The sequence below is a fragment of the Sminthopsis crassicaudata genome, chromosome 1 (assembly GCF_048593235.1).
Source record: "Sminthopsis crassicaudata isolate SCR6 chromosome 1, ASM4859323v1, whole genome shotgun sequence".
Lineage (NCBI taxonomy): Eukaryota > Metazoa > Chordata > Mammalia > Dasyuromorphia > Dasyuridae > Sminthopsis > Sminthopsis crassicaudata.
In genome coordinates, this window is record NC_133617.1 from 158,850,998 (window position 1) to 158,876,269 (window position 25,272).

Sequence of the window (25,272 nt, forward strand, 5' to 3'; positions counted from 1 at the left end):
CCACTATTCTGGTATTTAATCTAAATGATAAAAAGACACTGAAGTGTATGAGGAAGGTGATAGATGTAAATCAAAAAGAGCTGCTGTATTTGACCACATGGCTATGGAAAAAAAAATCTGTGTTAGTGGTAATAATGATTTAACAGGTTGTTAGGGACTGATTTTCAAAATATATTAAAAAGTGGAAGATTCTAAAAGAAAGAGAAACATATAGGTGATATTATTGCAACTACAACAACAAAGCAACTACCATTCCCTATGACTATTTTCTCATCATTATAAAATTTTTATAAAATGGTCTAGGTTCCTATCATGGGCACTGTTTATGAAAATATGTGAGGGGGAAAGTTCTTTAAAAATAAAGACTATCAGCATACCCTTTGTTCCAGCAGTGTTACTACTGGGTTTATATACCAAAATTTTATGGGCAAAAATGTTTGCGGCAGCCCTTTTCATAGTGGCTAGAAACTGGAAATTGAATGGATGCCCATCAATTGGAGAATGGCTGAATAAATTGTGGTATATGAATGTTATGGAATATTATTGTTCTATAAGAAACGACCAGCAGGAGGATTTCAGAAAGGCCTGGAGAGACTTACATGAACTGATGCTGAGTGAAATGAGCAGAACCAGGAGATCATTACAGACTTCAACAACAATACTATATGAGGATCAATTCTGATGAAGTGGCTATCTTCAATAGTGAGAGGATGCACATCAGTTCCAATTGATTTGTAATGACCAGACCCAGCTATACCCAGAGAAAGAACATGGGGAATTGAGTATGGACTACAATATAGCATTTACACTCTTTCTGTTATTGTTTGCTTGCATTTTTGCTTTTTCTTCTCAGGTTATTTTTACCTTCTTTCTAAATCCAATCTTTCCTGTGCAACAAGATAATTGTATAAATATGTATACATATGTTGTATTTAACATATACTTTAACATATTTAACATGTATGGAACTGCCTGCCTCTTAGGGGAGGGGATGGAGGGAAAGAGGGGAAAAGTTGAAACAAATTTTTGCAAGGGTCAGTGATGAAAAATTACCCAATGCATATGTTTTGTATATAAAAAGCTACAATAAAAATGTAAAAAAAAATAAAGACTATCAGTTTAAAAATTAACAATAAATAACAAAAATATGAAGGGGAAAAAAAAACCTTTCGCACATAATTTCTCACAAAGAAAACCTTTTGGCCATGATTTCTTCACAGTCATTCAAATGATAGAAAAAATAAGAAGTCCTATTTTGTTAGGGCATTTGACTTGGTAGAACAAAATGTACTCTGAAAGCATGTGCCTCATTAGGAGTCTCCTAAAAATTTGTTAGGATCACAAACATTTCTTCATAGATGCAACCATAGATCAACAATATCAATTCAGGAATGGAAAAGGGAAAAGCTATGTTCACTAGAGAGGTTTCCCAGATTCATAGAAGAATATGTTATCCAAACAAAAACATTTTTCCAGATAGATGGTGAGGTTTTCCAGATAGCCATTTCTACAGATGATATTGTGCTTATTTCATCAAAAACTGAAATACTCTAGCTGTACAGTATATAGGAAAATAGTATAAGTTTCTTTTTAAACATGTATTTATTTAAAAGAAAAACAAAATAGAAAAAAACCAAAAAAGAAAAAAAATTATCATGGGCACAGAAGAACATGAGAGGACTCAAAATATGAAACAATAAATTTCCATTTCAAGAAAGCATATATAATAAATACTACACACATTGTCTTTAGAACTGTCCATATTTGCTTTCTTGTAAGTTTTCTTTTGTCCTCTGCTGTGCACTTTTTGCTTTATTCTTTTTTTTCTCCCTTTTTCCCTCTCTCCCTCCTCCCCCCACTTCCTCCAAGCAGGCTATAGTTAAACATGAATATATTTACATATACATATAATATGCATATACACATATGTATATACATAGATATCTAATCACACACATCTATGTACATATACATTCACATATCTATCTATACATATCTATATAAGGTTGTACTATGTAGGAACTAAGTAAAGTTGTACTAAAATTTATCCTCTGCTTCTCTGAAGGTGGATAATATCATCTTTCTTAGGTCCAAGTCTCCATATTTTTCTAAATTCATCGACTCATTGTTTCCTAAACCATAGCAATTATCCAACCTTCTATTATCTAATGGTTTTAAATAGTCTAAAACAATATTGATTAATATGTCTGACATATAGTGGAGTTTCCTTAATTTTTTCTTTTTTGATTGAATGTATTTTAACTTTAACTTTGTCTGAGTTTGATGATTACTACTCTGCTTTTTTTCCTGATGAATCCTATTCCTGATCATTATTATTATTTTTGTGTGTATCTCTTGTTTCCTATCCCTGATGGCTTCTCTTTTTTACTTCTACTTACTTCTACCTTGCTATTGCTTAATTTTGACCTTCCTACAATGATTCCTCCCTGATACACTCCATCTTCACCCTTTCCTTTCTTTCACTCTTTCCCTCCCTCTTTGTCCCATTCCCGTGAAGTTGACAATGTTATGAAGAAAATCAAAATTATATAGAGGGCCTGTCCATGGAAGAAGTTAATTTCCTACAATGCTTTAAGCCTAGAGACATTTGCCCATTTAGGAAAATGTCCTGGTGTATATTTTCCAGAAGCCTAAGCATGGGATGTATTATGGTGACATCATCCAGGGTATACTTTGGTTGGGTGAAGAGTCTCCTAAGACAGAACTTGTAGATAACAGGAGTAGTAACGTTGATGAGAGTGAAGGGCTATGTGGCAAGAGTCAGGAGTGAACTGAGTGTGGTGATGCTGAAGTTCTACCTCCTCTCCAGATTCCAAAGATGACTAAGGGACCATGAGGACTCAATGATTATATCTGCACATACATCTGATAATGTTCCTGTTTTGTGCTAACATGGCTTCTTTGCCACCCATACTTTCTCTATCCTCTAGCACACCTTATTTTCTACCTAGAAGAACTTTCATGGATCATTAGAATCTGTTCCTCCTCATAACATTGCTATGTTGCAGGCTCATTCATAATCTTCTGAAAAAAATAGTCTAGAAATATTACACTAATAACTGAAGAACTCATATTCAAGCATAGTGTGAAATGTTCTTCCATAGATATACAATGAGCTACTAGATCCTACCCATCAGAGAAACAAAATAACTTTAAAAATCCCAATGTGCCTTAAAAGTCTTCTTTGAAAATGGTATTTACACACATGTATTGTATCTAGGTTATATTGTAACACATGTAAAATGTATGGAATTGCCTGTCATGGGGGGGAGGGAGTAGAGGGAGGGGGGGGTAATTTGGAAAAATGAATACAAGGGATAATATTATAAAAAAAAATTAAAATTAAAAAAAAAAGTCTTCTTTGGTTTTGTTCTTGTTCTGTTCTCACCATCCCCCAAATTTCTAAGCAGAGCATTCTGGTCCTTTGATCAAAGATATGACAAAGGAACAAGCAGAAATATGGAATAACACTGCTGCAATGATAAGCAACTTTATGAAAGGAAGGCAGCAAACTAAAGGAAAAATACTTAAAGGTTATGGTGACATATTGAGCTAGAGGAAAACCTTGTTTAAGAAAAAACAACTGTCAAGGCTGAGAAGAGCAAAAATAAACAAACCAGAAGATTAAGATGATGATAAAAAAATAGTTCCTAGATTTTTTTTCTTTAAAGCAATTAACCCATCCTGTATAAAATTCACTTCTTTTAAAGAGATTTAATTTTAAACTTTGCAGAATTTTTAAAAAATTAGTTAATACACTATGCACTGTCTTTAGCCCAGTCCTGAAGTCATATTTCCTCTAGCTTCTAACTTTGCCTGGTTCTGTAGGGAAGTCATAAATTGCTACATAAAATGTAAAACAGGCTGTTGTTGGTGCAACAGCCCAGATGAATTATCTATAGTAAGACAATACATTCTCATCAGTTGTCTTCCCAGTAGCACACAAAATAATTCTACTAATCTATATGTATGTGTATGTGCGTGTGTGTACGTGTGTATGTGCATAAAAAGCAGAATCATTTTGTTCTTTCATATCTTTGAAAGGTATAACTTTAATCATTTTTTCATAGTCAATTGATAAAAAGTTGTGATGTGCATGCCCTGCATTCTTATTATATAATAATAGTTACATAGAAACAATTTTCTTCTATTACCAGAAATTAAAAAAAATACTATCTACCTTTGACTTAACTTTCACATGGTGCAATATCCTAATTAGTTAAGGCAGTTACTAAATGAAGAATATAGAAATAAATTTGTTGCGTGGAATTATTTGAATGAAGAGAAATTTTGTACTTGAAGAATCAAGGGAAGAATAAATTCTAATCTTTCTTTGAGAATTTTACTTTCATAACTATTGCCATGTAATAGAAATTGATTTTGAAATTTTCATGTTTTAGAAGAGTTTAAAATGTAAGACTGTCCTATTAATCCTTTATTATAATAGACTTCCTGAAGACAGTAGGCTTTCCTGATAAGAGTAAGTGACCTTTATGAAAAATTTTGAGATTCTATAAGACGATATAAATGAAGATCTGATCCAATTAATTTGGTCCTTTAAACACATTTATAATGCAAGGCACATTCAAAATGAGAATTTGGAATTAATAAACAAGGTTTATATCACAGTTTTGAGGTTTGCTCTTTTACAAATTAGTTTATGAAAAATATATTTCAGCTTTTCAATAGAGATAGAATGTTTCTATCAGCAGTATAATTTAATCAAGTATGATTTCTCCACTTCCAAATCTACTACCTGTGCATTCATTAAAACTAGTCATTTGTGTATTTATCTCCTTAGCAGTATGGGGGACAATGACTATTGTATGTTTTGAATCTCTGGTCATTTTAGGTGTTTATATTTTAAATTAGAAGAGATTTAAGTGTATATATTTGAGGGATAGATTACTATATATCTATAGTTTTCAGAGTTTTAATTATAATTTTTATTTGCTTATAATTTAAGGAGGAATATAATATACATTTATATAACAACTTTTACTTAGTATTTAAAGATTTGCAAAGCTCTTTACATATGTTACATCATTTAATCTTTAACTTACCAAAATAGATGGTATTATTAACTTCATTTGACAAACGGGGAAGTTGAGGTTGAAGATTGTAAAGGGAGGGATTTTTTGGGGGGGTCATGCTCATGGTGAGATAGTGCTGTGAACAGAGTGCTGGGCTTAACGTCAGGAAGAGCCATAATTCTCATCACTAGAGAAGGGACATGGCAGCAGAGTGATACAGAAGGTAGAGTGCCAGGCATAGAATCAAGAAGATTCTTTTTCCTGAGTTCAAATCTGACTTAGCAATGTGACCCTAGGCAAATAATTTATCCTTGTTTGCCTCAGTTTCCTCCTCTGTAAAAGGAAATGGAAAGCCACTCCACTATCTTGACCAAAACACAAACAAAAAAACCCAAAAGGGAGTTACCAAAAAAGTCCCAAAACTGAAAGATGACTAATCAACATGGAAGGAACAGTTCCATCGTGTGCTGCCATAATCAGACCACATCTATTCCTGGAATGCCCTCCCATTTCTTGAAAAGATACCTTGCATATTCTTTAAAGTCTAGCTCAAATGTTTCTCTATAAAGCTTCTTTAATAACTCTCTTCAATCTTTTGTGGTATAGTCACTTCTCTTTTATGGATTTACCATGAATTGTTTTATAAAACCTATTTTGAAATATATCTTTGAAATGCAAATCTGGAATTGACTGTATGAGAAATATCAGTATTTGGTCTTTTTTTTTTTTTTTTCCCAAGATTGGTATTCACTTTCCACCACCTCAGACTCCAGATTTTGATTTAAACTGTCAGTGGCTTTTTTTTTTTTTTTTTTTTTTTTGTCAGTGGCTTTTTAATGAGAGCTTTATGACCTTTACAAATTAGACATTGTCATTTATTATCTTGGTTAACAACTTCTGAAGGAAAAAAATGAATTAAGCATTTTTCCGTATTCTACCAGGATTTGTCCTATTCCACCCTCCTCTGGTGGAATTTAGGTAATGCAGTTTTGTGAAGTTCAAACATTGCCATGTTCTTTTGGTTCCTTTATTTGAGCTTGACTGTATAGGACCAGTGTGTGTGTGTGTGTGTGTGTGTGTGTGTGTGTGTGTGTGTGTGTGTGTGTGTGTTGAGAGGTAGGGGCATGGGGTAATAGTGACTAGGAGTGTATGTACATCGGGAGTTATTTTAAAATCTTGATAGTTTTCCATTTTGCCTTTCCTTCCTTTTAATGTTTGTTCCTTTTATATTCCTTTCTTCTCACATTTTTTTTCTGAAAAAAATTAAATTTTCATTTATTCCTACCTTATCTCTATTTATAGGCTCTATTCTTTATAAATATATGTCCTTTCAGTGACCTTTTATCTTAATTTTTTCCAAATCCATTCTTCTGTTTCATTCATCATTCACCATGACCACCTGATACTCTATTACTGATGTTAACTTGTAAAATGGAGTTTGAAGCAACTTTGTTTAAAACTAAGATGGAGATTCTTGGGTTCAATTACAGAAATGCTCTAGCTGACTGGAAAAGCAAAAGCTATAATTTTTTATATCCTGCATTCTGTTTGAACTGATGTTTCTTTATATAGTTAATAGTCTGTGCTATCTATCAACTCTATCTTGTTAAGGCATCTGTTTCTTCACTGTATTTAGTTTCCTGTCCTCCCATGTATTCCAATCTTATGTAGCCAGTCAGAATAGAGTGTGATTCTTTATTTTTTAGAAAAATATAGTTGAGGGGCAGCTAGGTGGTACAGTGGATAGAGCACCAGTGCTGAAGTCAGAAGGACGTGAGTTCAAATATGACTTCATACACTTAACATTTCTTAGCTGTGTGACCCTGGGAAAAGTCATTTAACCCCAATTGCCTCAGGAAAAAAAGGGAAAAAAGAAAATACAGTTGAGTTTGTATTGAGAATCTCTCTTTTTCTTTTATTAATTTTTTTATCCTACTATACCTTTCATTGAACAAACAACAAAACTCTCCTACATAACTATATAGTCCAACAAGACAAATTCTAATGTTGTCCATGACTGAAAAGGTATATCTTTTTTGACATTTTAAGTTTGTCACTTCGGTCAAGAGGTGAGTGGTATAATTCACTTCATTCTTTTGTTATGGCTTATCATAGCATTGAGTACAATTCTAGAGTCTTTCAAAATTGTTTTTTACTAGAGTGTCATTGTCAATATATATGTTGTTCTAGTTCTATTTATTTTGCTCTGTATCAGTTCCTAGGATCCTTTCCAGTTTCCAATAAAATGAGTTAGAGAAGGAAATGGTAAACCTTTTTATTTTAATCACTAGTTTCTTTAACAACAACAACAAAAATCCAAAGCCAAGAAAACACAACTGTAATGGCTAAACAACAAAATCATTTTAGTGAGTATTGCTTTATAGCACAGTTTGAGATCTGATACTATTAGATCACCTTCTGTTTCACTTTTTTCTTTCTCATTATTACTTTTGAAATTCTTGATCTATTATTACTCTCTTTTTTCTATATAAAATATTCTTTTGGTAATTTAATTGGTATAGCAACAAATAAGGAAATTAGTTTGGATTATTTTTATTATATTGGCTCTAACTATACATGAGCAGTTAATTTTTCACAGTTATACATATATATATATATATGTATATATATATATAAGTATTATATATATATTGCTTAATATATGCTTTATATATATAAGCAAAGTATAGATTTATATAGCTCTGGGTGAATATTGGTAGCTATGTTTCTAAGCACTTTATAACTTTCATAGTTATTTTGAATAAAATTTCTCTTTCTAGATCCAAGCCATACTGAATCCAACCTAGAATGCTCCACAGCTTCTCTCTGTGGTTAATTTCCTGTAGCCAAAGGCTTCTGGTTTGGAATGATGGCTCAGGATGATGGGCCAAGATATTGCTATGTTTAGACTTCTGGGGCTATTATGGAGGGACCCTAAAGTAGTTTTCTTGGTTTATCCTATAGTGATAGACCTCAGACTTTGGGCTTCAAAGATACCTAGGGCTGGACAACAGCTTTTGGCCTGCCCCTGCTTATTTATCCCAGGGTCTCTGCTGGGTTTTAGGACTCCTTGTGTAAATTCCAGGTCTAAGTAAGGTAGTCTACAGATGATTCTTCTTACTTGTTCTGTTGTGGCTCAGTACCCTTTTATTGTCCTGCCTCAATTTCCCTAATTGTCCTGCCTCAGTTTCCCTGAACTGTTCTGCCTCAGTTCCTTGAATTGTTCTGCCTCAATCCCCCTGGTTGCAACCCTCCTTTTCTGTTCATTAGAGCTGAGATAATTAGGATTATACAAATCTAGCCATTTGGCAGAAAGATAAATGAGAGATCAAAGATTGCTTACAATCAAACCTGAATTTTCCACTACTCACAATATGAGCCCAAGATGTATAAGCCCAGTCACAGGAAAGAAAGAATAAAGGATTAAAACTGCACAATTTCTTCTACCCCTGGTACTAGATCCTATTTGCTACAAGTGAGTTACATCAGATCTCAAAGATAATTTCTACCTTTCCCCTTTCTTTATGATGTCACTTTTTATATTTATGGGTAAAATAAGAATTCACGAGGAGATAAAAGTGACAGAAAATAAAACAATTTTGATTATATAGAATTGAAATTTGTACAACTAGGACATTTAAAATTAGAAAGGAAACAGTTAACTGGTGGAAAAATCTTTGCAGCAGGGTGAGGATGGAATGCATCACAAATATTTTGTTAGTGCAAAAGCAGAGACAAAGGAAGTTTAACTTAGTATTATGGGTAAGAAACATCAAGAAAGATAGTTTCCATGGATTTTAGAGTATAGGACAATTAAGATTGTAAAGAACTGGTTTTTTTCCCCCTGAAGCAATTGGGGTTAAGTGACTTGTCTAGGGTCACACATTTAAAGAACTTTAAAAAAGTAAAACAGAAAACAACTTTATATTTGATCCCAAGAGGAATAAGAAGATACTAAAATTTATTGAGTTGGGGAATAATATGATCTTTTATTTTAAGAAAAAATTCTATCAATCAAAAAAGCATTTGTTAAATTTATTCAAGAAAATATTTCCTTCATATACTCATGGCACATAGCCAAACTTGCTGACATTGGCACTTATAAAGTTTTTATTGCCTCAGAAAATATAGAGTGATGAAAAATGCTGTATTTGAAGAATGGATATGGCTTCTCAAGAACAAGCACTTGAGAGATGGTGAAAAGGACTACTGAATGAAGGTGGAGAAAATCATGCACAGATCAAGTTGTGGTATGATTGTGATAGAATACTACTCTACAATAAGAAATAATGAGCTTGTTGATTTTAGAAAAACATGTATAGCCTTGCATGAAGTAATGAAGAATGAAATGAGCAGAATCAATAGAACATTGTATGCATTGTTTCAAGAACAACTTTGAGCTACTAAGTCATTTTGACTATTTAAGCATTCAAATTAACAACAAATACCTATGAAGCTGCTCCCTGCATCCAGAGGAAAAACTGATTAGATATGTATAGAATGATTTTACATATGTGCGTATGTATTTGTGTCTAATGGTAATATCTCTAGGGTAAAGGAAAGGAAGAAAATATTACATAATGATTTTCTTATATATTTAAAATGAATAGCAAGTTATACTTAATAGATTTGCAATTTTGGGTGCAATCATCTTTTTAGAATTTTACTGTTATTGAAATCCTTGTTTTACTTCATAAATTAAAAATAAAATAAATATTTTTTTTTTTTTTTAAAGAGAAAGAGAGCCTCAGGAGGAAAAAAAAGGAAATCATATAGCAACCATTATGACTGGGTTAACTATAAATTTTCCTCCTCATTTTCTATCACTCACATATTTTATCCTACTTCATCCCTGGCTCACATGATGAAGGGGAATTATTCTTCACAAAAGTTAATCCCTCTACTTGTTCAAAGGATACTTTTCTATTCTGAATCCTCCCATAGATTGACCCCTGTGTATCATACCTGCTCTTTCAACCTCTTCCTGTCTATCAGCTCATTTTCTAGTGCCTACTTATATGCTCTTGTTTTTTCCTATTCTGAAAAACTCTCCTTTGATCCTTATACTCTTCAAAAAGGTCATCTTCAATAGGTGTCTACACTTTTTTCCCTCTTACTCTCTTCTTTAACCTCTTACAATCTGACTTCTGACTATATTATTCTACCAAAACTTAATAATAATAATCCAAATTTAGCAATGATCTTAGTTACCAAATTCAACTTTCTTTTCTCAATCCTCATTCTCTTTGATTCTCTGCAGCCTTTTACACTGTTGAATACTCTCTTTTCTCTAATTTTCCAGGATATCACTCTCTTCTTGCTCTCCTACATTTTTGGTACCCTTTCCTAGATCTTCCTTCAGATCATACTCATTAAGCCCAGGTATTCCTCAAGGTTCTCCTCTGGATCTTTTTTTCTCCTTCTATACTAAGCATTAGCTCTCATAGATTTAGTTATCATTTCTATGCTGACAATAATCAAATCTACCTATTCTGCCCCATCACTCTGCTGACCTCTTGCTGACAATTTCAATTGCCTTTCAGACATCTCTGAATATCCAGAAGATATTTTGAATTACATATGCCTAAAATGGAGTTTATTGCCTTTTCTTTTAAACCCTCCCAACCCCAGTAATTGTAGAGGGCTATATTATCCACCTATTTCCCCTAGGTGTCATCCAGGATTTCTCATCTTATCAGCTTATCCCATTTTCAATCTCTTGCCAAGGTCTGTTGATTTCAATATCTTTAAAATAGGTCCTTTATCTCCTCTGACATTGCCACCACTTTCATGCAGGCTCTTATCACCTCATGCCCTATGGCAAATATACCTCATTTTTTTCCTCATTCTAATCCATACTTCATTCCATCCCTAAAGGGATTTTTCTAAAACCAGGTCTGACTGTGTCACTTCTCTTTTCAGTAAACTCCAAGATTTTTCTATGCCCTCAATTGAGGAACAAATTCAAAATGTACTATTTGGTGTTCAAAGCCCTTCATAGCTTGGTCCTCCCCCTCACCCCCCTACTCTTTCAGTCTTTTTACGCTTTCTCCTCAGTAATGACTTTCAGTCCAGTGATACTTAACTTCTGATTGTTCCATAAATAAGACACTTAATCTCTCAGCTCTGGGCATTCAGGCCTGGAATATTCTCCCTTCTTTGTTCCAATTACTAACATCTGTGGCTTCCTTTAAGTCCAGAATAAAATTCTTTTTTTATCCTATATATAGCTTATTTGTATGTCAAGCCAAAATAGACTTGTGGAACTAAGTGTCTACAATAAAGTAGCTTAGCAAATTTAAATATTATATAGTCCTAGACTAAGTAGATTTATTTGTATTCCTAGTTATTTTAACTTAGGGCATAAGTTATAGATTCATATATATTCTAACCTTTAGTAAACAAACAATAGAAAATACATCATTGTAATTTTGAATGATGGCAAATGATGTAAGAGAAAGAGGGAAGTAGTCACTAATATGAATGGGTAAGTAGCAGCAGAATCAAGAAAAAGTAATTAGGAACTGAACCTAAGGAAGCAAACCACCTCAGGGGCTCAACAAGATTCAGGAGCCTTAGTTATACATATAGATTTAGGAAATAGCATATAGTCAAAGCCTCAGGCACCAAAAACAACCACTGTATCAGTTCCAAGAGGGAAAGCTCTGTAAGTTAAGGGTTGAGGAGGAGAAGGAGGAGAGCAAAGGCTGTGGCTTAATTTTGTTACATTTCTGGCAAAATTTAGCTGCTTCTGAAAAATGGATTTATGAAATTACCAAGTCATTCTAGTTACCAAATCACAGAACTCTGGTTGTGCCTAGTCAGACATTAGGAGTTATGTCCTTTCTTTCTAAGTCCAGGTTTCAAGGCTGAAGGAGAGGAAGTTTTTTTAGAAGGTTAACTAAAATGAAAAAAAAAAAAGACAATTTCCTTCTTATAGTGAGAGAAGATTGCATTTAACACATTATATCTAATTTCTTTTTAAAAATTTTTTTATTAATTTTATAATTATAAATTTTTTTGACAGTATATATGCATGGGTACTTTTTTTATAACATTATCCCTTGTATACATTTTTCCAGATTTTCCCCTTCCTCCCTCTACTCCCTCCCCTAGATGACAGGCAATCCCATATATTTTACATGTGTTACAGTATAACCTACATTTTATATCTAATTTCTGATGACCAATCCCCAAATAGGGGGTCATATTGTCTTTTGCTTTTGTTTCGATGTATGTGTTAAAGCACCTTATGAAAGCACAAAATCATTGATTCTGATATTTCATGGGCCTGAGTCTCTTCTTGAGGAGTGATGGGAGATTAAAGCACAATCTGGAGCAGTTTGTACTAGGTATCAAATACAGAATGGAAATTCATCTTCAACACTAGATGGAACCACTTGTCAACATTTTGATCACCTGCTAATGATTTAACATTATTTGGATAACAAAGAATTAGGATGATTATTACATAAAAGATATATTTTGAGACTTTTTCCAAATCTTTCAAGATTCTTATATGTCCATATTTAAAAAACAAAACAAAACTAAAATTGATTTCAGGGCTAAATTCTAGAATAGAATGATTTCCATTTTGGGTAAGATTTCCTTCTATTCACAAATTTTCCTAATTTATTGCTTTTTTTTTTTTTTGGCTGCTAAGGCAATTGGAGTTGTGACTTGCCCAGGGTCAGCTAGGAAGTGTTAAATGTCTGAGGTCAGATTTGAGCTCAGGTCCTCCTGACAGGGCTGGTGGACTATCTATTGTACCACCCAGCTGTCCCTATTTCTTTAATTTTTTAAAGCTCCAAACAAAAGCTTGAGTGCTCCACAGATCTTTTTTATGAATAGTGGAATATTATAAGATCAAGATAGGCAAGTAGTAATGAAGAGAATCAAAGATACACCCTTAGACTTACTAGTATGGTTCACAGACAGTTTTAGGGTTGGGTAAATAATGATTTAAGATTAAACATAGATTTAGGATTAGTGATGAGAAGTTTTGATATTCTCCAATTAGATTTTAATCTGAAATTAGCTCTTGAGTAATGATATCAGATGAAGAAGAGATTGGTTTAGAAAATTGTATAGTGAATTTTGTGTTGGCTATAGATTTTAGGTGTCAATGTGATTCACTTTCAAAGTTCTGTGAGCAGCAGGAGGCTTATCAAACCCTGTCAGAAAATCCCAGATAAAAGTTTGTTTTTTAATGATATAAGAGGTTAGATAATATTTGTCATGTTAAAGAGCAGAAAAAGTTTCAATAAGGACTGTGCTCTTTTGAACTCATTGATGCACTTTATCCAGTAATCACAACAATACCTGATATTATTAAGAAGTTTTACTCTGTTTAGATTTCATATACCTCCATCTATGCTAAAAGGACATATCCTGTCTTCCATGTCTTTTGTGGAGGATAATCCAAAACAGTAAAGTACTAGCAAGAGTAAAGAGCCTTAGTTTCAGTACACATGCAGAAAGCCCAAAAGCTTATTAATAGGTCTATTTAAGCCCCATTAGAGATAGCTCAAGCTATGAGATTTGGAAATGAACGTGAATAGAAATTAATTTGACATAGGACAAGTCCCTCAGGAAATGTAATGAAGTAATAAAATTAATGATGAAGCCATTGATGTGGATGCTTCTCAGATATTTTTAACTGAAGTATCAGAGATACCACTAAACAGGGAAGATGGTAATAGAACAAGTATTACCAAATATTTTTAGCATTCTACTTTTATCTGGTTTGCAATTTTTGACAATCAAAAAATAGAGCAGACTTCCAGATTAAGAATAACAAATTTTATCAAAAAAATCACATAAGGATTTTAAATGCAACATTATTTGGAAGAATTTTAATAACATCTATAATACCAAATGCTAAAGAAGTAGCAGTTCAGATTCAGAGATAGTATAGGACTAACTTTTTTTTTAATTAAAGCTTTTTATTTTCAAAACACATGCATGGATAATTCTTCAACATTAACCCTTGCAAAATCTTGTGTTCCAATCCCCCACCCCAGCCCCACTCCCTCCCCTAGATGGCAAGTAGTCCAATATAAGTTAAACATGGTAAAAATACATGTTAAATCCAATATATACATACACATTACAGTTATCTTGATGCCCAAGAAAAATGAAATCAAACCAGAAAAAAATGAGAAAGAAAATAAAATGCTAGCAAACAACAAAGAGTGAGAATGTTATGTTGTGAACCACATTCAGTTCCCACAGTTCTCTCTCTAGGTGATGATCTGAATCATCTCATTGTTGAGAAGGGCCACTCATCAGAATTGATCATCATATAATCTTCTTGTTGCCTTGTACAATCATCTTCTAGTTCTGCTCACTTTCAGTTCACTCAGCATCAGTTCATATAAGTCTCTTCAGGCCACTCTGAAATCATCCTGTTGGTCATGTCTTCTTTTGAGTATGTTTCGATCTTCCTTGTCACTGTAGTATCTTTTTATAGTCAGAATGTTTTCCTGTTTGCTCATTTTCCTAGATTATTACTTGCCTTTAATTTTTTGTAAAAGTAGGGACTGATTTCTGGGTGGAGGGTTCATTGTTCCAAATTTCAGGGATTCTGTGTAGCTGTTTTCAGAGATACTTCTATGGACCTATACATTTTCAGTTCTTTCAAGGTATGATCTAAAGAAGGTATGTTTACTACTCTCCTGGCCTGTGCCCTGGTCTTTGAGTGATCACAAGACTCTTTTCTGCCCTGGAACTGTGAAGAGTATCCCCTCTCTACTGTGGCCACAAACTTTGGTGTATTAGTGCTCCTTCTTGCTCTAGGACTGCCATCTAGGAATGTGATCTGAATTTGAACATGGGCAAAGTAACAAGAATATGAGCAAAGAGAACCCTATAATCTTGTTCTCACCAGTTGTTCAGCCCCATTACAATTTATGGACTGACAGAGAAGTGTGAAAAACAACACTGCTATCATTGATTCAGTCATTCTGCGGCCTTCTTAGTTTGGTAGAGCTGGGACTAAGCTGGAATGGCCTATGCTGGACTGTGCTCTACTCTTACCCTGCTGCAACAGACCTTTCCTGATCACTTTCCAAGTTGTCCTGGACTGAAAATTTGTTTCCCTTCTCTTTTTGGAAGTTCTGTGACTCTAGAATTTGTTTGGAGTAACTATTTAAAGATATTGGGAGACAATTCTATAGAAAAGCACTTACAAAACCCTAAAATCTCATCTCATTGAGAAGCAATTCTAAAAATATTGGGAGAGTTTGGGGGTAAGCTCAGGGAAGTCCCTGTCTAACTCTGTCATCGTGGATCCACCTCCTAATTTCTGGCAGGTTGGGGAAATAGCAGTTCTATTTGTACAGCTTTGAGAGGTTGCCCTCCCTTGCTCTCAAATCCTTGATACAGAGGCCCAGTCCCTGATCTCTTGGGCCTTGGACCTGCTGCCCACCACCTTGAGATGAGCTTCAGCAGCCCCTGGTCTAGTCAGGAAACTAGTTCTAGGGAGAGCCCAATTTCCAGCACCTGAGTGAGGGCCTAGATGGAAGCAAGTATAACCTAAGGAGGAAGCCCTACATTTCATCCTGATCTGATTGCTCAACTTTCACCCATGAGAGCTGATTGGGCCTAAGAGTTGGATTCATTCATAGGCTGAGAGGCTTATCAGGTTACCAGCCTTACCCCCAGACTTTATAAGTGAAGTCTAACTAGCAAAATTTGCATCGGGCCCAGTCTTTGGTCCTTCCTTGAAGCATGGATCCACAATATCCAGGTCTTAGATTAGCAACAATCTAGCCTAGTGGAACCAGTCCCATTCTCCTTAATGTTTAAGATTGAGACTTCATGGGTAAGATATACCAGGTTCTATCCATAATGTTCTCTTCTTCATCTGTCTCTGTCCCCTAACCCCCAATCAGGCTCTTGTCCTCACTGTTCCTAAAGGGAATTTTTTGCAGTATTAGTTTTTAATTTTTTTTTACTGAGTGGTAGAGATTTGGCTTTGGATGACCTCAATCAGCTTCACTGAGAGATCATAGAAAAGCCACTTCTCAGAATCTCAATTAATTGTAATAAAATGAATTTATACGAAAAAATTGTTCTTAAATGTGGGGAAAAATCTTTAATCATCATCTTTAAAGTGACTTAAGTAGTTCACATGTGTTTCTACACATTTTCTAATCTAAGATTAAATAGCAAACATAAGTAAAATCAGATTTTCTTTTAAGTGATACACGATTAGTTCTTAAGTTACTACTTACTCTTCTCTATACTGAAATCCTATTCCTTAAAATATAAACAGAAGTGGTTCTTGACTTTAATTTCACAACTTCATAGATTCATATTTTAGTTTAATAAGCTTCTCTACCCTTGTCCAATTATACTCATATTATTATTTTTAATATTAATCTATTCTTTAATAATCTTTTATAAAATATAATTGTATTGCATAATAGTTTTTTTTCCTATATTATTGTTTTTAATTAATTTAATTAATTTTTACAAAAATTTTATGCATGGGCAATTTTCCAGCATTGAAAATTGCAAAACCATTTGTTTCAACTTTTTCTCTCCTTCCCCCCACCCCTTACCCCAGATGGCAGGTTGACCAACACGTTAAATAAGTTAAATATACTCATATTATTTTGAAAGAATGAGATAATTAAGAAATTGAATCTTATACATATGACAAGTTCAAGCACTGATTTAACTATTGTTTAGGCCATGGAAGGACAACAAATTCAGATTAAAATTATAGGATTTTTTTTTCTACTTGCAGTTTATTACAGTAATTCAGATGCCTAATAACTAATAGATTCAGTACTACAATAACAAACTTCTACTGTATGTCTATCCTAATAATAGAAATTTGGTATGAGAGTTATTAGCAGGGACATGGTTATAAAAGCCTCAAGATCTATACTGCAATAAGTATCTTAGCATATGGAACCAAGTAGATTTCTTGTATAGGAAAATGAATTAAGAAGAGTGTAATCAGGATGATTTCAGAGAGGATTGGAGAGGCTTACATGAACTGATGCTAAGTGAAATGAGCAGAACCAGGAGATCATTATACACTTCAACAACAATATAATAATCAATTCTGATGGACATGACTCTCCAACAATGAGATGATCCAAATCAGTTCCAATTGTTTAGTAATGAAGAGAACAAGCTACACCCAGCGAAATATCCTTACAAATCAGTAAACTGAAATAAAGAGACATAAGATAATTTGATTAGGATCATACAACAAATAATTTCCCTAATGCCAAATAACAAGTATCTTTTGTGTAAGGTTATAATTTACCATAATTACTGGTGGAGAGCACTCTGATCCTGTTCTTATTTCCTTCAGGACAGTTTTTGGCTTAAATAAAATCTGGATTTATAATTGCCAACAGTAACATTTTAATTTCCAAGATCTAGTTTTCAAAAGAAAACAAATATTATCCACAAATTTATATTTTTCTTTCCTTTTTTTTTTTTAAATGCATGGTGATAATTCCCAGCTTTATACAATCTTCCTTTACTTCCTTAAAGAGTTGGATCAGTTCTCAATCCCCAGAAATTTTTGCCTTTCTTTGAGATTTAGCAGATAAAGATCTGCTCTAAGTATACCAATGTAACATTCCCACGCTCCTGGGATATGCAAGCTACATATATTAGGAAATACATTTAAAATTTTACCCACAGTTTAAATTCACTTCTGTTATCATTAGGTTAGTTTAAAGTGTGCTAGGCTAAACTATTATTAGATTCTAAGTTGAAAGTATGCTTTTGGCTCATCTCAGGTTCCTCAGCAGAAACCTTCAACAATTTTCACTGAGGGAGTTAATTAAATAATTGGACAGTACAAGAAACATTTAAGATTTTATATGATAAACACAGATCACAATAACTAATATCTTTATCATAGCCAATATTTGTATTAGATTTAATAAGGGATTCCTACAGATTCATCTTGAAAAATGGGTAGAGGGGCAGCTAGGTGGCCCAGTGTACAGAGCACAGCTGAGTGACCCTAGGCAAGTCACTTAATACCTTGCCTCAGCAAATAAATAAATAAATAAATAAATAAAAATAAATAAATTAAATTAAATTTTTAAAAAATGGGTGAACATGATGATTATCCAACTTTACTCATAGACTGTTTTTGCTTACAAATTGATTTTTAAAAATCTTTTTTTTTTTTTTCCCTTCAATTTCTAGTTCTTAACTGAAGTCAAATTAGTGCATGGGTGAAGGTGGGGATGCGATTGGGGGAAGGGAGAGAGGGGATAGATTTTGAAATCTTAAAATACTGACATACTCAGTTACCAATCTGCCCTGATTTCTTTAAACATATTTAACATCAGTCTTTTAATAATTAAATCCATAACCCAAAATAATAAAAGTAAACTTCATATTTGTAAAAACATTTCTAATACAATAAATGATCAAATTAATGTTAGGCGATTTTCTTTAACACATTACAGATCACTTTATCTGGGTGACTTGGCTTACTAACAAATTTCTTTAACTATATAATTATAATAAAAATGCACATCTGGATTTATTTCCCCGAATAATATCATACATAAACCTATTTTATAATTCTTGTGATTTAGTATTATATTTTATACAAGGGGTATTTACTCCAAGCATTTCATATTAGAGAATTCACTATTTCTTGATAGTTCACTGCCAAAGATTTTTAAAGTGATATTATATAAGAAGTTTTTAATTATAACAAATTAGGAACACATTGCTCATTAGATTACCCCTAATCATCTATAACAGAAACTGGAAGTGGAATAAGTATTTGGTCCTCCATTTTGTTTCCCAAGATTGTTAACATTTTACCCAAGACTTGATTGCCTATTTAATAGAAAAATAGTTTTTCAAGCTCCAAATCAATAACTATATTCATCCTTCTTTTTGTCCCTACTCTTCACCTTTTAGAATCTGGAGTGAGTTAACACTTAATTTACAAATCAAGAGAGTTATATTTCTCTTAAGCTTTTCACCAACATTAAATATAAAAACTGCTTTTACAAACATAAATGACTGGAATTTTAAATGAATGTTTTAAGGCTATGATAGAAAAGCCCTGATCAAAGTATTTTAAGACAAAAAACTAATTTTGGTAATATAGACACATTGTTGTCATATGATGACAGATATATTGGGTCAGTTGACAATTCTTTAGATTAAACTTAAGCTTAATTCAAGTGGCTTTAAGTGGCTCATTGCTCCTACAGCCATATTAGGGGCACCTTGGTCTAAGATGTTATCAGCTTAAAGCTGCAGTTAAAGCCCCACTCAAAGAAAAATTTGGAGTTTTTACTCTGAGAAAAAGTCCATCTCTGACAAATGACTGAAATTCTAAAGTAATTGTTTTAATGCTATGATAGAAAAGCCCTGATCAAAGTGTTTTAAAAGAAAAAAGACTAATTTTGGTAGTTTATAGACACATTGCTGTCATATGATGACAGATAATTGGGTGAGTTGGCAATTTTCTAGATTAAATTTATACTTAATTCAAGTGGCTTTAAGTGGCTCCTTGCTCCTACAGCCATATTAGGGGCACCTTGGCCTGAGATGTTATCAGCTTAAAGCTGTAGTTAAAGCCCCACTCAAGGAAAAATTTGGAGTTTTTACTCAGAAATTCCATCTCTGATTTCACTTTCAAAATTGTAAACTCACAAAAGACAGAAAGAAAACTTTTTAAAACTACAAGTCTCACCTTGATTTTTCAGTTTCCCCCACCTAGTAAATACAGGCCATCTCCTAAAAAACAAAGATAAAATACTGACAAAAACACAGAAATTAAAGTTGAGATTAAAAACTACTTGCTTGGGAGAGCTTTCTACTCTGCCTTTTTTTTTTTTTTTCATTGAGATACCCAATTCTACTTTTAGCCCAATTTCTTCAACACATCCCTGTCTGAAAACCCTAAGAGAACTTCTCTCTTTTTGGGTAGAATTTTAACCATGTTGAATTCTAATTTGCTCCCCAAGATTTTTAGTTTTTGGAGAGGTAAAATAAGCACCAGTAATGGTAAATATGACAAAAGTGTTAAGAGAGCAATTGATTGAAAAAAGATCATATAAAAATAGCATAATAAAGATTCAGTTCATAACATGGGGCAATCATTACAAGACATCTATAACAGGCACAAAAGGGTTCTATTTATTATGTGAATTAACACATTACAATTTTCAAGGAAAGGGGTTTTTAATAATTGACAAGGGAAAGGACCAGATGAAAGTGTTATCCACCTCCAGAGAAAGAACCTGCATTTCAAGTATTTACTTTTCTTCTTTTTCTTTTTTTTTTTTTCAAGTTTCCTTTCACAAAATGATAAGATGGAAAATTTGTTTACAGAATTGCATATATGTAACCTATATCAGATGCTTACCATTTCAGGGAAAGAGGGAAGCATAGAATTTTTTTTTTTTTTTTTGCTGAGGCAGTTGGGGATAAATTATTTGCCCAGGTCACACAGCTAGGAAGTATTAAGTATCTGAGACCAGATTTGAACTCAGGTCCTCCTGATTTCAGGGCTGGTGCTCTATCCACTGCGCCACCTAGTTGCCCCCAATTTTTTTTTTTTAATTAAAGCTTTTTATTTACAAAGCACACACATGGGTAATTTTTCAACATTGACCCTGGCAAAACTTTCTCTTCCAAATTTTCCCTTCCTTCCCCCCACCACATCCCCTAGATGGCAGGTAGTCCAATACATGTTAAATATGTTAAAATATATGTTAAATCTAATATATGCATACATGTTTATACAATTATCTTGTTGCACAAGAAAAAATTGGATCAAGTCTCTCTAGGCCTCTCTGAAAACATCTTGTTGGTCGTTTCTTACAGAATAATAATGGACTTTTCTTGTGCAGCAAAATAACTGTATAAATTGATTGGCTAAGATGACAGGAACAAATAATGATGAATGTTGGAGGGGATGTGGGAAAACTGGGACACTAATACATTGTTGGTGGAGTTGTGAAAGAATCCAGCCATTCTGGAGAGCAATCTGGAACTATGCCCAAAAAGTTATCAAACTGTGCATACCCTTTGACCCAGCATTGCTGTTATTGGGTGCTGGAGCCCCTTGCCCCACACCCCAAATACCAAAGAACTGATAAGCAATACAGTGAAGCATGAGAACATCCTGCCTTGAAGATCATTAAGCCCAGGTGCTAGCAATGAAACATTCTCTCTTAGCCTGAGAGCATCCTGCCATAAAACATCACAAGGACACACATATCTACCACCAGATGTTCTTTAATCATCAAAAGTCCCCCTAATTAGTCACAGAACTATTTTTTCAAACCTATACTCTGGAAACATATATAAACCTTGTATTTCCCTTTAATAAATGAGCTATTCTGCCTTACACAGAGTTGTCTCCGCCTCTTGCTTTCTTCACCCATTCCCAGGTTGTCGCCTTACGAGCTTTGCTTACAGGTTGGCACGGGGCTTCAGACCCCCCTAGTTCGAGACCCGCAGGTCGGGTCAATTGGGATTATATCCCAAAGAAATACTAAAGAGCAGAAAGGGACCTGTATGTGCCAAAATGTTTGTGGCAGCTCTTTTTGTTGTAGTTAGAAACTGGAAGTTGAATGGATGTCCATCAATTGGAGAATGGTTGGGTAAATTATGGTATATGAAGGTTATGGAATATTATTACTCTGTAAGAAATGACCAGCAGGAGGAATACAGAGAGGCTTGGAGAGACTTACATCAACTGATACTGAGTGAAAAGAGCAGAACCAGAAGATCGCTGTACACTTCAATGTTGGATGAAGATGTGTTCTGATGGAAGTGGAAATCTTCAACATAAAGAAGATCCAACTCACTTCCAGTTGATCAATGATGGACAGAAATAACTACACCCAGAGAAGGAACACTGGGAAGTGAATGTAAATTGTTAGCACTACTGTCTATCTACCCAGGTTACTTATACCTTCGGAAGCTAATACTTAATGTGCAACAAGAAAATGGTATTTACACACATATATTATATCTAGGTTATATTGTAACACATGTAAAATGTATGGGATTACCTGTCATGGGGGGAGGGAGTGGAGGGAGGGAGGGAGGGGATAATTTGGAAAAATGAATAAAAAAAAAGATAACTGTAAAAATTAATGTTAGTGGCAATATTATAGATCATGGCATAGTCTTGTTTTTGCCCTGTATAATGATCTCCTGGTTCTGCTCATTTCACTTAGCATCAGTTCATATAAGTCTCTTCAGGCCTTTCTGAAATCATCCTGTTGGTCTTTTCTTATAGAACAATAATATTCCATAACATTGATATGCCACAATTTCTTCAACCATTCTCCAATCGATGGGCATCCATTCAGTTTTCAGTTTCTGGCCACTACAAAGAGGGCTGCGACAAACATTTTTGCACATGTGGGTCGCTTTCCCTCCTTTAAGATCTCTTTGGGATATAAGCCCAGCAAAACACTGCTAGGTCAAAGGGTATGCACAGTTTGATAACCCTTTGGGTTTAGTTCCAAATTGCTCTCCAGAATGGTTGGATCCATTCAGAGTTCCACTAACAATCAGTGTTCCAGTTTTCCCACATCTTCTCCAACATTCATTCATTCATTATCTTTTCCTGTCATCTTAGCCAATCTGAGAGGTGTCTAGTGGTATCTCAGAGTAGTCTTAATTTGAATTTCTCTGATCAATAGTGATTTAGAGTACCTTCTCATGTGACTAGAAATAGTTTTAATTTCTTCATTTGAAAATTGTTCATATACTTTGACCATTTATCAATTGGAGAATGGCTTGATTTCTTATAAATTTGAGTCAATTCTCTCTGTATCTTAGAAAGGAGGCCTTTTTCAGAACCTTTGAATGTAAAAATGTTTTCTCAATTTATTGGGAAGCATAGATTTTTGGAACTCCAAACTTTTATTCTGAATGTTGATAATTGCTTTTACATGTAATTAGAAAAAATAAAATATTATTTTAAGACATCGAAACACTGTTTACCTGTTTAAAAATGTTCCTGCATAGTTTGTATCTAAGTTATCTTTGAGTCAATAATAGGAGTTAATGGGCAAATACTTTCTAATAGGAATATTTGTAAAGCTCAAAGCTTATGGAGACCAATGTTTTCTGGGTTTGAGTAAACTTTCATATGTTCACTGTCTATGTGTGTAAAATCATAGAATGCAATTATTTTCTTAATTTCCAATTTGTCTGTACCTGGATGGGTTTAAATTAAAAATGATGTATGAGACATATGTATTTATTGTTAACTGTTACTGCAACATGGGAAGACAAAATTATAAAGGTATAAAACTGTGATTAGATAAAATCTCCTGCAACTTCAGTTTGATATTGTTCTGAGATTTAATTTTGGATATGATTATTTAAGTTATCACTGAACCCATCATTCAGGAAAGGGAGTGTTGTTTATGTCTATGCCTGAAAAAGTTGAGGGGCATAGTTGAAGGTAGGATTAATTTCTGAACAGGAAAATTTCTTACAGCAGTGAATTCTGCACCTGATCAGTATCCTGTGAATAAGGCATCTGTGAATAAATTAACCTTTACTTTTAGAGCAGAATATGTAGTTAGAAATTCTTCAGGCCGTTAGTTGGTGCAGTGGATAGAGCCCTGAAGTCAGGAGGACCTGAGTTCAAATTTGACCCTACCACTTAACACTTCCTAGCTGTGTGCCCAGGGGCAAGTCACTTAACCCCAAATGCCTCAGGGGAAAAATTCTTGTATGGTGTTAGGTCCTTAAAGTATCTCATTCTTTCTGGATGATTTGAGGAAACTATTATTAAACGGGAGAAAGGACAAAAATATGATGCAGTGATGAATATAATTGGCTTTCAAAAGTTTTTTTTTTTTTTTTTTTTTTTTACTAAGAACCAGGATAAAGGCCCGCCTCCACTGGAGAAGAGAGGTCCTCTGACTAAAGCATGGAGAGGAGTTCGCACCTGAAAAATTTTTCCCCTGAGGCATTTGGGGTTAAGTGACTTGCCCAGGGTCACATAGCTAGGAAGTGTTAAGTGGTAGAGTCAAATTTGAATTCAGGTCCTCCTGACTTCAGAGCTCTATCCACTGCACCAACTAACTGCCTGAAGAATTTCTAACTACATATTCTGCTCTAAAAGTAAAAGATATTTTAAACGGAGTGATCTTGCCAGAAAAGAAGAGGAGGCGAACTTTGAAAGATGTGCCTCCAAGGTACCTCCGCAAGAGAAGGATGAGAACCAGCCAACTTCCTTCTCTCCAGTGGCAGAACTAGACCCGACAGAGGAAAAGTTGCCAGTGAATCTTTCCGGGCAAGAGATAGTGTTGTGTTTGAGAGGAAGAGGCGAACCTATAAGATTGTTCGGAGAAACGAATTATGATACATTTCAGCGATTAAGAAAGATCGAGCTTCTCATGCCCGAGGTTAACAAGGGTTTGATTGAATAATGACTTGCAGGCAGCTTTGGATAAGGTTGAGCAGCAACACTTCCAGGACATTGTTGCTTGTCAAGTAGCAGAAAACACAGAGAATGATCTGAAAGCCCATGAAGAAAACACTACTTTTGAAGAGTTTGAGGCGTTGGGACAATCCTTAGGAAAGGGGGATGATTACAAAGACATGAATATCATCACCAGGTTCCTTAAGTTTCTTCTTGGAGTTTGGACTCAAGAGCTCCAGGCTTGAGAAGAACATGTAAAATGCAGTGTGCAGGGCAAACTGAGCAGTGCCGCTCAGAAACAGACAGAATTCTATCTGAGGCCGCTTTTCAGAAAGCTGCATAACAGGACTCTTCCTGCAGATATTAAAGAATCAATAACAGAAATTATTAAATTCATGTTGCAGAGAGAATATGTGAAGGCCAACGAGGCTTATCTTCAGATGGCCATTGGAAATGCCCCCTGGCCAATTGGAGTCACTATGGTCGGTATCATGCCAGAACTGGTCGTGAAAAGATCTTTTCCAAGCATATCGCCCACGTTCTAAATGATGAGACACAAAGAAAATTTATTCAGGGTTTAAAAAGATTAATGACCCTTTGCCAGAAGCACTTCTCTACATATCCATCAAAATGTGTGGAGTACAATGCACTGTGATAACTGCCCACGGTGGAGTTATATAGCACAAGAAAAAACAGTCCTGTGGTCTCATGGGGAATTGCTACCAGGAATGATGGAGAGTGAAAGCATCAAGTTTGGGGAGCAGCTGTTTTCTAAGTGATTTTTTTGGCTTATTTTAAAAACTC

At 34.2% G+C, this 25,272-nt stretch overlaps 1 pseudogene; it reads left to right on the plus strand.

The window, feature by feature from the left end:
* Nucleotides 1–312: 312 nt before the first annotated feature.
* On the plus strand, nt 313–25,123 carry LOC141549407 (pre-mRNA-splicing factor 18-like; annotated as a pseudogene).
* The last annotated feature ends 149 nt before the right edge of the window (nt 25,124–25,272 follow it).